Source organism: Myripristis murdjan, chromosome 19, assembly GCF_902150065.1.
Source record: "Myripristis murdjan chromosome 19, fMyrMur1.1, whole genome shotgun sequence".
NCBI classification, from domain to species: Eukaryota; Metazoa; Chordata; class Actinopteri; order Holocentriformes; family Holocentridae; genus Myripristis; species Myripristis murdjan.
Genome location: NC_043998.1, coordinates 9,530,432 through 9,544,923, shown reverse-complemented (window position 1 = coordinate 9,544,923; position 14,492 = coordinate 9,530,432). Strand labels below are relative to the sequence as shown.

The window sequence follows — 14,492 nt, the reverse complement described above, 5'->3', positions numbered from 1 at the left end:
TGTAATCTACACTAAAAGTGTCTAAAAGTAAGGGGCGGTATTTGCTGCAGCGGAGCGCCGACGGGCGTCCAGTCTGCCGTAAAGTCAACAGAAGAAGAAGAATAAGATGCAGTGGAGGGAAACACATCACACGACAACAATAGACATGGCGGCTAGAGAGGATACAGCAGGTGCTATGCCTGATAAAACAGATAAAAGACACCAGAAGCTGATAATTTTGACAGCCAGTGTGTTTTGATTTCCCTGTTTAATGTTACATGAAGAATGAAAATGCACTAACTGTGTGTTGTTAAAGATAAGGAGAGCTTAAAATACAAGTTGCTCAACTTGAACACAAGTGTCTGTGCCCCCCACCCCCACCCCCACCCACCCCCAAGCTCCCGGTGTTGACGGATCAATGTAACATGGACATCATTGATTGACGGGTTGACGTGAAAAAATCTGGCGTCATTAATGCCCTAATGCACACACACATTTTCACATTCTATATTTTTTATTGCTCTCTATTTGTCTCTCATCTCACACAGTCACATTCATGGCAAATAAATATTCTCATCATAAAATTCATAAACTCACTCAATCATGAAAATGGACAACATTGGCACAGCTTTGATAAAGGACAGTGAATGATTCAAGCTCCAAGGTTTTAAGCAGCGAGAGCAGATTCATCATAAAGACCCATTCTTGGCATTGATTCGACCCTTAAAAACTCATCTCTGTTCAACAAAATTGCATATTAAGAAGTTTCTTCCATGAAAAAAAAAAATCCTTCATGCCTTAAAGGTTTAGATGTCACTCTACACCTTTGTCCTTATTTGGTATACATAGATCTATGAGTGTTTAAAAAATCCCCGCCTCTATTCTTATCTCCACACCCCTGCTTATAAATTGATATAAAGGTTTAGTTAAAAGTACTAAATCAAATTGTTGACTCAAACTCAAATCGAAATGAATCGCTCCACAACAGAAAAATCGTTCTCCCATAAAATCAGTGAATTGTGAATCAAATTGAATTGATGTTTAGCCACAGATTCACACCCCCAGCTGAAACACATATCCACACATTGCCATTCAAGCCAGTGCCATTCCATTCCATTTATAGCTCACCGCCTTCAAAGAGCAGCAGTTAACATCGCTTTTTGCTGTTTCTGTCATTTGCCCAACTCAGTAACTCCCCCACCACCCTCTCTCTCGCTGTCACTGGTTATTTGCCTCACTTTTTCTTTCATTATTGCTCAATCACTGATCTTGGGCTGATATCTCTCCCTCCCTCCATATCATCCTCTCTCATGCCTGCTCCCTGTTTCTCTTTTTCTCTCTCCCTCTCTGCAGCCCGATGCTGTTCCCCCGATGCTCGGTGTTGGACAGTTTGTTCACGATGCACAACATGTTGAAGTTATCTTGATTATGTAATCCTGACTTTGGGACTCTCCCCCCGGATTGGGAGAAAGACTTTGATAGGGTAGTTGTTTACCTTCTCAAAATCCTTTCATGTTTTGGAATTGGACATTATCTCCTTTCATCTGTTAAAATGTAATGATGCCTCATGATTGGTAAAGGTGTGTGGGGTTCAGTTTGGGTTAGACAGGGACAGACTACCAATTTCTAGCCCACTTGATAGTGGTCAAGGAAGAAAGAGGAAGAGGTTACCAAGGAGAGATTTGGACTTTTTAATAGTTAAGAAAGGCATTGCTGCTTGCTGCCCATGCAGGTGACCTTACAGATATAGTTAAGGAATGAGCAGGACAGTGTGGCAAGTGAGGACAGCCTCTGGATTTATGAGAGAGTGTGTTTTTTCAGGGTCAGCAGTGGTGAGACCAAATCTCTGCAATGTCGCTGTAGGGGGTTTTCTCCTCCACAGCTGCCATTGGGCTACAGTGGAGAGAGACAGGGTTCAGGTTGACACAGGTATACAGGCAAGGTACATCATGTCAGAGACTCTATTTATGTATTTATCATGGCAATAAAACATATGTTCAGTCACTGAATATGAATGAATCACTGATATCCACAAATCCAGATGGAGATGTACCAAAGATGCCTTAGGGAAGAATTAAAATTGATTGCTTAAACCAGCGTTTTTCAAAGTCAAGGTTGTTTAATTGAGTCGTCAAATCCAGCAGTACAAATTATGTGTTATTCATTCAAATTGATCTCCATATCTGCAGTATATTAGCACATAGTAGTCACATGCAGAGGCTGATACAATGCTATGAGACTTCTCTACGGATGAAACATGAGCAGTACCTCCTCGTCTCAGCTCTTGTGGCAGCACATCAGTTAAAATGTGCAGCAAACATCATGCCAAATGCTAATTGTGATTACTTTCATAATTGCTTGCAACATAATTATTTGGTAGCTAGTGATCAAAATGTAAGTGCTGATCAGAAAGAAAGCAGCAGTGGTAGGACACCCACGTTGTTTTGATCATTTTGATTTCAATAACTATACATTTTCTGGGGATGTGTTTCTGTTATAGTAATGCAGATGGGAAAAGGCCTATGTCATTTGATTGCAGTTGCTGGGAAAATAAATCTATGAATGCATCACTGAGGAAATGTGGCCCATTATGTCTGATGTTATTGATTTCAGTACAACTGTAAGTGAGAAAATAAACCATCAGACAAGCACTTTTTTAAAATTTACTGCTCTGTTAAGTTTGATTTCAGCTGAATGTATTCTCAGTGTCTTACTGTTGATATGGACAAAAGGTATACGTTTATGCCATTTGTGGAGAAAATTGACTAAGATAAAACAAAGTAGGATATAACTCTAAGTGAATGCGACTTAGGTTGTGATGGAAAAGTGAGGACCCACAAAGAAAGTTTATAAAACAGTGGTTTAAACCAGCATGGGAGGGAGTTCAAGGTGTATTATGGCTGTAAGTGGGTCAAGTGTAAAGGAAATGGTTTCTCCATGCCACAAATATTTTTGCTATTCTCTTCCTAAAATCTTACACCTTGTTTGAGTTAGCTAATAGACAGGAAGGGTTGTTAAAAACAAGTCTTACATTCAGAAAAGGGAATTTGCATATTCCAAGGGAAAGCACAGGGGGAGGGCCATCTGACTTCTATGCAGCTGCCGATGATGCATTTTTGATAATGAATGTAAATGTTATGTGGGTAAACTACCTCCAAATATAATCTGCGCAGTCACATGAAATGCCAGGTGTAACTGGGGTCTTATGCAACTAAAGCTTGGCTGGTTAAGTGGAAGTGCCTGCTATCTCATCTCTCATACAGGGCCAGCATGCTGGTATTAAACAACTTGGCAGCTTCCTGCCTATGACATCACCTGTGTTTAATCCCTCTTGTGGCTTCCTGGCAGCGAATCTGAAGAAGCTGGTGAGGGCTGCTGTCCTTTACCCGCCTGTCCAGGAGGGCAGTCACAGCTTGATTGACCTGGAAAGTTGGGTGGCAGCCTTCTAGCTCCAGGCACTGCAGAATCTGTTACAAGCAACAGAAATCTGCTGGAGGGGCCAGGGTGTGCTGCAGCGGAGGGCTGGTGGTTTTGTGCCGGCTGGACTGACAGCTTTTGCTTATGAAGTAGGAGGAGCTGAACACCGCAGGTAGTTCAAGATTCCTTACATCTGTGCTCAGATCCTGGATCCTGCTGAGGCATGCAGATGTAGAGGGTGTAGTATCCAGACAAGCTGTATGGGGGGGCCTTTTTCTTTCATAACCCGGTATTTCGTCTGCAGTCAGTGTGATCTGCCACTCTGAGGGAGCAGCTTTATGAGAGGGAGCCTCACCATGCTGGAGCACCCGCTGTCTCCTGTGGTGGGAGGCTGGAAAACCTCTCAAGAGTTTGGCTAAAAGAGTGGACTGACCTCCTTGAGACTGCTGGAGGGTTGATCAAGGAGATGCAGTGGGCTCTGCAGGATACTGTGCAGGGCTGCTTACTGATACGATGGGGGTGGGAGGTGGGAAAACCTGAATTCCCTTTAGAGAAGATATCAGCAGCAGGACATCAAAGTGAATTGTACATGGGACCTTGGCAACAAACTGCTTCCTGGCTCAGCTGGGTCCATGGGTGGGAGATTTTTGTCCTTTTTAGGAGCTCAGGAGGGGCACCTTTATAAGAGCTGGGCTCTGTTTGTCTGTTTGTTTGTGTTTAAAAAAAAAAACAATTTCAATGCACAGTGCTTATACAGATTATGATATGCAATGTTTAGGCCATGCAGAGTCCCAGCAGCATTACATCAGACAAAGTATGCACTCGTACACCAGACAGTAAGGTAGAAGACAAGCATCAACCAGGTCAGTGTTGATGTATTGTACACCCACAGACCAAGAAATATGTCTGAATTCATTGCTTTGTCCAGCTGTTTTCCTGCTTATAACATCACAGTGCTACAGCTTGTTGGTGTTGGCAGATTCAGTTTTGCAAGTCAAAGTAGTTTCACTAACTCCAAAATACTGCAAACCAACCATATCACCCCGCCACGTGAATACCTAAAAAGCACTAGAGCAATTGGTAAATTTTGGCTGAAATTGTTTTCCATGTCGGTGGTTCACATGTGTTTTTAACCAAGCAAAAAGGGCAATGTCCCAAAATTTCTGTTTGGGAAAACCAAGCTGCCCTCACAGTTTTTGTATGCCTTGGGATGGAGTCAGCCCTGTTAACCAAAATTTTATGAAAACAGTTTTCATGCTATGTGCATAAAAACTGAGAATATTTCCCTCTCTGAGGAATCATGTGGAAGTAGTTTGACATTAAAATGGTGTTGGCTGGTGGATGATATATTTACCTTCAATTCCTAATTCATGCTGAGAAGTTTCTGCCTAGAGGGAAGTTTTCATTTTTAGTGATTTTTTTTTTTTTTTTTGCCAAAACCCATATTCTGTCAAATATTCTTTTTTGCTTGATGTTGGTATTGCTCTGTGTGACCGTCCTGTGTTCCTGTGAACCAGACCCTACATGCCTGTCCAGCATTTGTCTTGTTAGCCCAACCCTTGTGTTACCTGTTCATTTGCCCTCTCTCAGCCAGTCAGCTCCCTGCCTGTTTTCACCAATGCACCTGTTTCTGATTCCCTGATTAGTTCACTTTGTATTTAAGTTCAGCTTTCAGTTACGTCCTTGATAGTTTTGTTGTTGTGTTTGGTTTGACCCTTGCTTGATTTTCTGTACAGCTTACTTATTTGTCAGTAAAGACTATATGTCCAAGCATTGCCTCCAGCCATGAGACAAACCCTCAAACAGGGGTTCTGAGGGCCAATTTAGGGACCCAACATGGAACACAAAATAATTTCACAACAAATCTTTGGTTTAACAGCCTATTCTAGAGTAAACGTCATGCAAGTTGAGAGTCATGTGAGAAATGTATGGTGTTTTCTGCATGGGAAAAAAATCCCATTTGTCCATTTGTAGATGTATTCTTGACAAACATGCATGTCTACAATCTCACATCATACACGGCTTGCAAGATGTCTAGTTGTCATGCAATCATTCCTAACTTCATCATGTCATCTTAACTCATTGTGGGCCACCAGGAACATTTCCAAGGTTTGCCATCAGCCATACTTTGAAAATGCCAGCGCTAGAAGTAACAAAAGTTGTCTTAGATGCCTAAACCTATCGATAACCATAACCCTATTGTAATTTTTACCAAAGTTGTTTTACTTGGCTAAACTTAATGATGCATTAAGTAAAACTGCCAAGTCTTGACCGACGTAAGGACTTCAGATTCAACTGGGAGAAAGTGTGGAATAAGCACAGATTCAACCATCAAATTATGTCACTTGAGTGTAAAATGTCCTCAGTTCATTTGACCTTCATTCATGTCCACAACACATACTCTGTGTTTCAGAGTCCTTGCTCTTGGGTGGAGTCCTTGTATTTTTCTCAGAAATGATAGTGGCACATTTCTGAATGTTTGGAGGCTATGGAATGCATTATGTATGGTGAGAGGAGAGGATCTGACTCTTTGAATCTAAATGTCAATTAAATGTGTATAGGCTGCTGGCACTCCAGAGACTGATGTATTCTGTCCTGTTGTTGTTGCTGGTATGGTGCAGGTCTCTGTGTGGGAGCTGGTGATTTTTTAAAGTGATTTTAGTGACTGTTTAATGGGTTTTATTGTGGAATTATTCATGTACAAGGTAAAAGTGAAAGTGTTGTTAACAATCCTGATGGGATCTGCAAATTCTTACAATTCCTTTAATAAACAGATAGCCATGTTGTTATGATAAATGGAGGTAGGTGACATAAAAATATGTCTAATTGAAATATTTTGAAAATATTTTAAACAATTTAATGCATTACTTTTGATAGAACATAGGTTAAGAAAGGAGGCAATGTGCTCTGCTAAAAATGTAAAACAGCTAGATAGCCAGAAGTTCCACAGAAAATGAAAGAAATGCCTGGAGATTTAACTGGCCCAAATTACGACTAATGAGAAATACTGTCTAATATGGTCCTTGCTCTTGGGAACACTTGTGGTGCACAAGCCATAAGGCAACAAGGCAAGTTTTAGTTCAGTGCGGTTCAGGTGTGTCTTCTTTTTTTTTTTTTTCCTTTGTAAAAACAGTGTCATCATCGTGACATCATGAAGACTTTTGACATCTCCTGGGTTTCCTGTTTGTTCGAACAAAACTTCACCGCCCTTCATTGACAGTCTACGCACACACACATAAATACATTCTCTCACATTTCCTTTCTCCCTAATGCACGCGCACACACACACACACACATACCACGGAGCAGGAGATAAAGACAATGATGAAATCTCAGTGTAACGTTTTAAGGTCTCAAACATCCAAAACGACTGACAAATATCAGTCACCGTCTCAAAAAGGCGCATCATCATTATTTCAGTCCACTGAGTTTGTGTGTGTGTCTCTGTGCAAAAAAGAGAGAGCAAGAGAGTGACACAGATAGAGAAAGAGAGAGAGAGGGAGGGAGAAAGAAAGAACAGAAATAGAGCAAAAAAAAAAAGACAGCGAGAGAAAAGAGATTCCATTGGATCTCAGGATTCAGTTCAGAATTATTTCTCTGTGCATTTGTGTGATGTGTGTGCCTCTATACTTGCATATATCTATAGGCTACCGCTGCCCTGTTGCTACTTTTTAAGTATTTTAGGCAGTGGTAGAGCAGGATGGAAAAAAAAATTCACCCATGTGGCAGCTGACCCATAGATACCGCTGACGAATATGAACATGGGTAGAACAAAGTCACATTTGACGACAAAGCACTACCAGAAATAGGCACTGTCCCAAATGGCAGACTTGCAGAAACTCATTTGTGTCAAACAGGGGGGCCTCGTGAACTCCCGCTCTGCACCCTCATTGCACACTCAAGTAAAGCAGGCTCTACAGCGGTCCACAACTCATAAGTCTTTTTTGAACACCAGATGAAAAGTGATCGAGGATAAAAATAAATAAATAAATAAAAATAAAATAAAAACAAGAAGAAAGCAGAGCTATGACAGGGAAAAAGAATTTTTTTATAGTGTGAGGAATAAGTTTCATTTACATTGTGATGTGCACATTACAATTACATTACATGATCCTGCCATTTGGTAGATATTCCACCCATAAGAACATGGGAGACCATCTCTAGGCGGCAACATAGAGAATTAAAACTGGGCTAAATAGAGTCAAATGAATCAAATGAATCAATGAGACTCTTGATGACTTTGATATAACTTTGAAATTCTTCTCATCAAACTAAAACATTGTGGTGTCAACGGCACAACAGTCAGTTAGTTTAGAAGCCAGAGATATGGGAGGGAATAATATGTATATGCAAATTATCACAAATCTCAGTGTAAACCAAATATCAAATATGGGGTTCCACAGGGATCCATTTCAAGGCCACTCATCTTCATTGTGTATATTAATGATTTTGTAAATGATTTTGTAAATTCCTCTTTCCTCGGAAATTTACTCTTATCACACAGAAATTGAAATGATTTGCAAAATAATCAAGAACTGATTAAGGTGGTAAGTATAATTATCCTTAAATATAGGGCAAAGGTGTTAAACGTGTTTGTATTAAAATACATGATTGGGTTATTGAGAGAGTGAAGTCCACAAAATTCCTAGGGGTTCATATTGAATGAACCCCTAGGAATCTTTTAACTTTAAAGACCATATTGATGAACTGATTAAAAAACTTGTCCAAATCTGTTGGTTTACTTTTCAAGTTGAGGCCTTTTCTTCTTGAAGCACATTTAACCTTAAATCAGTCTTCATTTTAGCCTCATGTTAAATGATTGCAGTGTTGTATGATGCAATACTTCTCATAGTTATCTTGAATAACACTGATTTTATCAAAGAAAGTGCATATCACCGGCCAAGGTAAATGCTTCCACTGACCCTCTTCTCCACAGCTACAGACCCCTGAAGTAAATATCTTCCACAATGCTCAACAAGAAACTTATTCTGAAATACCTTCCCTCGCATACATATAAGACTAGAAGAAAGCATCTTATAAAGGGTGAGAAGGTGAACTTCATGACACTATAAAATTGTCATTATCCATATCTGTCTAAGGAAAGAGCTCAAGGCAGCACTTGCAACTAAAATATGTTTAAGCTTATATTCCCTGAAAAGCTGTGGACTTCTAAGTATTTACTCTGTTCTGAAGTCCATTTAAATTGTACTGTTATTTAATCAGTGCTTAGATAGATGGAATAAATGTCTTGGAATTTAATTTTTAAGGTTTTTGTGTTGGTATTTTGTAAGTTGTAAATGTTGTAAATGTTACGGTATGATCCATGCACTTTTTCAAATGTAGATCCGTTAGTATATAATTTATGTGCAATCTGCTTTGTGCCTGGGCTTCTATTTTCAAGCTGCAGATAGCTTGTCAGGGTGTACAATTTCAGATCTCTCTATTATGTTTTATATGATTGTATTTGTATGTAACTGTTTTGTGAATAAACTGAGCTGAATTGAATGCTTATAGCATTTTGCTAGATATTTTCATTTTACTTCTAAGACGAGACTTCTGCAGAATGTGCAGTGTTTGCTGCCATTAAAGTAAAGACTATGCAATATTATTGAACTTGAAATTCATGACCTTTGCCTAGAGAATAATAAAATTTTTGAGACTGAGATCATCTGATTACAGACATGAAAGTAAAACTGAATATCATTGACGCTGAATCCATCTCAAAACCTTTGCCGAGACAATAATGACATTTACTGAGGATGAGATCATCTTGTGTTTTGAAGCAACTTGAGCTGTAATTTACATTCACGCACGGGCTTGAAAATGACACATCCTTTTAAACGATTTGAAATGAGCTCTGGCAGCGAAAGTTGATATTCAAACAATAGCTGGGAGATTTCATTCCGGCGGCATTACTCTGATGTGAGAGCGTAATGTTACCTGACATACGTGACTCAGTATTTCCAGAAATACTTCAGCAACTTCAAAAAGGTGTTTTCTCAGCAAAGAGTGGAAAGACAGACAATTCAAAGAATGTAAATGTAAATGTTTGGAAAAGATTAAAAAGGCTTTGTTAGGCTGCTCAGTAAACGATACCGGGACAAGCTAGATATCATCATAAAGTATTAGGCGGCTCGCTGTTTCAATCATTTCCATTAAGTCTGGTGTGGATTTCAGAGTGTCTGCTTCTCTTTTCTTGTCATTTGCTCTCGATGCTTTTCGATCCTTTTTGCGCTAATTGCACAGTGCCTCCTGCTCTTTTGCTCTTGTTACATATGTGTCTCACTTATCTATACTCCATCCTCTGCTTTCTGTCTTTCTGTCACTCAATCCCTCTCTGTCTCTCTCTATCTCCCTCTCCCCTGATTTGATCCTGTAGGCTCCACTAATACTCAGTCTGGTTGGGCGGCAGTGCTAGCTTATGATGCAGAGAAATGTCAGGTACCTTTGGGAAGAGAAGATTAGAGAGCTCAGGGCAATCTGTCTGTCTCTGCCTCTCTCTCTCTCTCTTTCCCTCTAATCATCTGTTTCTCTGCCCGTCTCTCTCCTTCCACATCTCAATCTCTTCAGTTCCTTCTTCTCCTCCACATCTCTCTATCTGCCTGCCTGCCTCTCTTTCCTTTCCTCTCTTTTTACCCTCTCTGTCTTTATTACTCTCTTTCCCTCCTCTCTCTCTCTAGTGCTGGTTTTGCTAAACCATATTAACACAGGGATCATCTTTGTCTTGTTGAATTACAATGGAACCGAGCAGACCTGAGTCGCTGCTGTCATGTTAAAACCTTGTATCTTTTCAGGAATTAAGATGAAGATTTTTAAGATTTAAGATTTAAGATTTTTGATTTTTTTTTTTTTTTTTTTTATATAACTTGCTTTCCCTCCGTTTCACAGACCAAGGGGTCATAAACCTTGATGAACACATAAAAGACAGCGGCGAGCTTTAATTCCTGCAAAACATCACAATCACCAAAGTTAGCGTTACAAGGTTTGATGTCCAACAGCAGCACAGAGCTGCTTTGAGGGAAGCTTTGAGGGAAAAGTCAGGCTTGAGGGAAAAGTCAGGCAGAGCCCAATCCTTGTTACTCTCTTTTTTAATTAAACAGCAGAGGATATGTGAGCCCCTCAGACTTGGATATGGAGGGTAGAAGCTCTTCAGCCCAGCCTGTGGGACATGGGATCTACTTTTATTGAGACTGAGCTCAGTTGTATCAGCTCTGAGGCTTCTAGATAGATCTTGTAGTTTCAACCATTTGAGGGGCCACAAAAAACTGCACAACTTTTTTTTTTTTTTTTAACAGATGTTTAGCACTAATAAATCATCAATTCATTACTTGAAAGTGAGTTATGATGATGATTAACAATTTATGAGACAATGAGAACTTTATGTGTGTCTATAGAACAGTACGTAGATCTATACATGTGCCAATCTTGAGTAATGATGTACAAATGATGTACTAGCAAAGGTATTTTCACTTTATTTGAAACAGATTTTAATGATCAGTAGCACCACCAGCATTACTAATGATGCAATATAGATCACAAATTTATAATTAATTGCATAATTCATCATTAACTGATTATTTGATTTTTTGAACATGGTACAAGATATACAGGTGGATGAATAATTATTCGTTCTTTCTTTCTTTCCCTCAAGGTGATACTGTACTTTTGATAGAAACAGCAAGAGAACACATTGCATATTTCAGTTCAAAATCCAAATTGCTGCAGGTGTCCAGGAAGGGCACACAAGGATGTAAATTCCCATTTTCCTATTTCCAGTTTTTTCATTTTTAAAAAGTGCAACAAATGCTCACTAAACAAGTCGTACAACAGGTGTTTTTAATAGATCTGATCACTATAATAATGTATCCTTTTCACTTGTCACAGTCAGAAATGTCCCAAGAGTTCCTTTTATTCAAAATGGTGTCTGTATTATCGAAACCTATTTGGGACACCTGTTGTATTGAAACTAACGCATGTGGATGAGTCGAGATTGTTTCTATCTGTATTTTCTGTATAGATTGCATGCATATTTGTGTAAACTGCATGTGTACATGTGAAAATGATGTATTGATCCAATATTACAGAAATAAGGCCTATTTAAAACACCCAATGTTTGGCTTGCTTAGTGAACCTGAAGAAACCCACTTGTAACTACATTTGTTTTTTAAATAAATCAATGGATTATTGAAGAAATCTGCAGGCCTCCTCGTATGGAATGAACTTTGAACTGCACTTTTCCTGTGACTAATTCCTGCAAACATCAGCTGCTGTGCACAAAACAATTGCATTGTTTCAAATTGGAGGTATTCTAGTATCACCTCCAGAAGCAACAAAGATTGGAAGATATATCATCATGTTTTACGAGAAAAGAGAGAAAGACAAGGGAAGAGGGGATAGCACCAAAGCAGACAAATGCAGAGAGAGAGAGAGAGAGAGAGAGAGAGAGAGAGAGAGAGAGAGAGAGAGAGAGAGAGAGAGAGATGATTAAAACCTTTCTGGTCTGATACCTGTGCAGTAGAATGGATTATTTTGTCATGGAAGAGTGAAAATCATTTATATCACTTATATTGTCCTCCGAAACATTATCACACATGTGCATTCCCACCATCACACACACACACACACACACACACACACACACACACACGTTTTTTTTTTTTTTTGTCATGTTCATGCTGAAAAAACTACAAAAGCAGAGGCAGTGTGTGTGTGAGAGAGAGAGAGAGAAAGAGAGAGAGACTTTCTGCCTGCCTCTCTTTCTCGCCTTCTCTTTTTTGTGTGTGAGTTAAAGAGAGTGACACACACACACACACACACACACACACACACACACACACACAAATTACATCTGGCCTTTTAGTCTTTTCAACAACTTAAAGAAGAATAATGACAAGAAATTGCATGCTGCTAAAAAATAGTAAATGTCAACACAAAGCCTTGTGATGCAAAAATAGAAATAATTGAATTCATACCTTTAATACAAAGCCACCAAACAAAAGAGTCAAAACAAACAAAATGTGTCACAACCTCACAGTGGTGAACCGAAGAAAAGGAAAAATTCAGCTTTAGACGCGGCGAACAAGAAAGAAGGAAAAGTTCATCGGGGGTCACCGGTTTGTTCTCAAATTAAAGAATAGGGAGAACAAAGATGTTTTGTTTTACATCAGCACTGGCATGAACAAAAGGACAGTATCATGAAGAGAAACAAAGATAAAATGGGACAGATACGTAAGGAGAACAAACTGGTCCGGCTAAACTGAATTCCCTTCAAATCAAAACCTTCGTTATCCCTGTGGGGCAATTATAAGGTCAGTATGACAGTAACACCATAAAATCATTTCTTCAAAACAACAGAAGAGAACCAGTCAAGATAAACAGTGGATAATATCCTGTGCATTGACAGTAGCACTATACCTGCGTAGTTATTTAAAGCTCTACCACAATAAGAGTCACAGCATGTGTACCTTTTTTAAACATCAGTGGATCATTATTAAATCATACAATGGCCACTGCAAATCGGCTACTTGAATTTGTTAAAACCACACATCAGAGCACAGACTTAGTTTCTGTCAACAGTGTAATCAATGATTATTTATTAATACTCACTAATACGCTCATACAAAACTTACTGTAGCGACATCACCTATGTTACATCACCTATGTTTTTATTTATTACAATACCAAACATAATGTAATTCAGATTTATTTCTGAAAATAATCTTATTTTATTGCATTGCTTAAATGTTTATAGATATGTATACAGGAAAAAAAAAATATTGGACCTATTTTTGACTCAATGTAGTGACACATTTCAGACGCTAGGGGGGGCAATGCCCCCCCTAGCGTCCCCCTGCCCCCCCGCAAACTCCGCCTATGCTGTTAGCCACAACACCCTGAGCTGTTTTAAACATCCCAAATGCTTCAAAGCTATTCTGATTGTTTCCCAGCATATTGCCTTTGGTGCAACATTAACACCAACATCGAGCTGGCTCTGCTGTTTTTATGTAGATATGTGCTGTGTTTATTCTATTGTATTTATTCTACCAGTTCCAGAGCTCATGAGTGTGATTGCATTCTGAGGTGTCCAAGTATAGGGAATCAATTGAGAGGAGGGAAACAAATTAAACAAATGAGAATATTTTGGAAATGACCGGTATCTCATTTTTAGTGCTCAAATTAAAGACTAAATGACTCCTCACTCTTTCTGTTAATTTTAACTATGTTTACACTTGGAGAGCAACACCCACTTTGTGTTTTGTGCTGATTTCCCTTGGTGTCATCCAAACATGATTAACCCATCCACCTGGTTGGTCTAGTACCTGATTGCCAGAGCTGCCACCAAAATGCAATGACTGCCCCTTCTGATTTAGAGCATCTCTACCCCAAATAACCCAAAAACTAAAACACACATATTGACTCCAACAGCTGTTAGCCGTCCAGCAGATTTCACATAAATCCAGCGCATTGGCACACAATGTAAAATGCAGCGTCGAGGCCAGCAGTGGCTGCCAGTCCTCCCAACAATGGTCTTGTTTGTGTATGCAAATTTAATTATTGATGTCAAAATGACACCTTTGACCAGAAACAAACTCAGCCATACCCTGTGAAAACCCCTCATGTTTTATACCACTTGTCTCTTCCCTGACAACATTTCCATCTGGAGTGAAGTTGAGGTGCCCTTGGGCAAGACACTGAAACTCTACCAGCTCCAGGGATGCTGTTCTGGTACAGACCCTGTGAATCAAAGTGAAAATGTGGATTAAAGTTGTAGCAGGGCCAAATAAAGCAGGCAGGCAGTGCAGACTGTCAGCTCTAATGGCTAAATTATATATAGGTTTAAGAATTAGGAATAAATGATGCTCATTGTAACTTTGTTTTTGGTGCTTTTGTCATGCACAACAAATTGCTTCATCGGGGATATTAAAGTTTTCTAATGTAATCTCCTAACAAACTCAACCCAAATGCTGCAGGCTTCTCCTACTGTGCTTTTCATAGACCAGGAAAATCATATTTGTGTTTGCGTGTTTTGCATATTTTTATAGTCAGTAATGGCAGCATGTGTTCTTTGCCTCAGCTCTCAGCAGTGGTGTGTGTGT

The 14,492-nt window shown here is 39.4% G+C and overlaps 1 long non-coding RNA gene across 1 annotated transcript; it reads right to left on the bottom strand.

The window, feature by feature from the left end:
- Nucleotides 1-1,271: 1,271 nt before the first annotated feature.
- LOC115378100 (uncharacterized) lies at nucleotides 1,272-4,884 on the bottom strand. Its single transcript, XR_003930099.1, has 3 exons — nucleotides 4,751-4,884; nucleotides 3,295-4,099; nucleotides 1,272-1,872 (listed from the first exon to the last, which is right to left on the bottom strand). It is a non-coding gene; the product is annotated as an uncharacterized LOC115378100 (long non-coding RNA).
- Nucleotides 4,885-14,492: the final 9,608 nt, after the last annotated feature.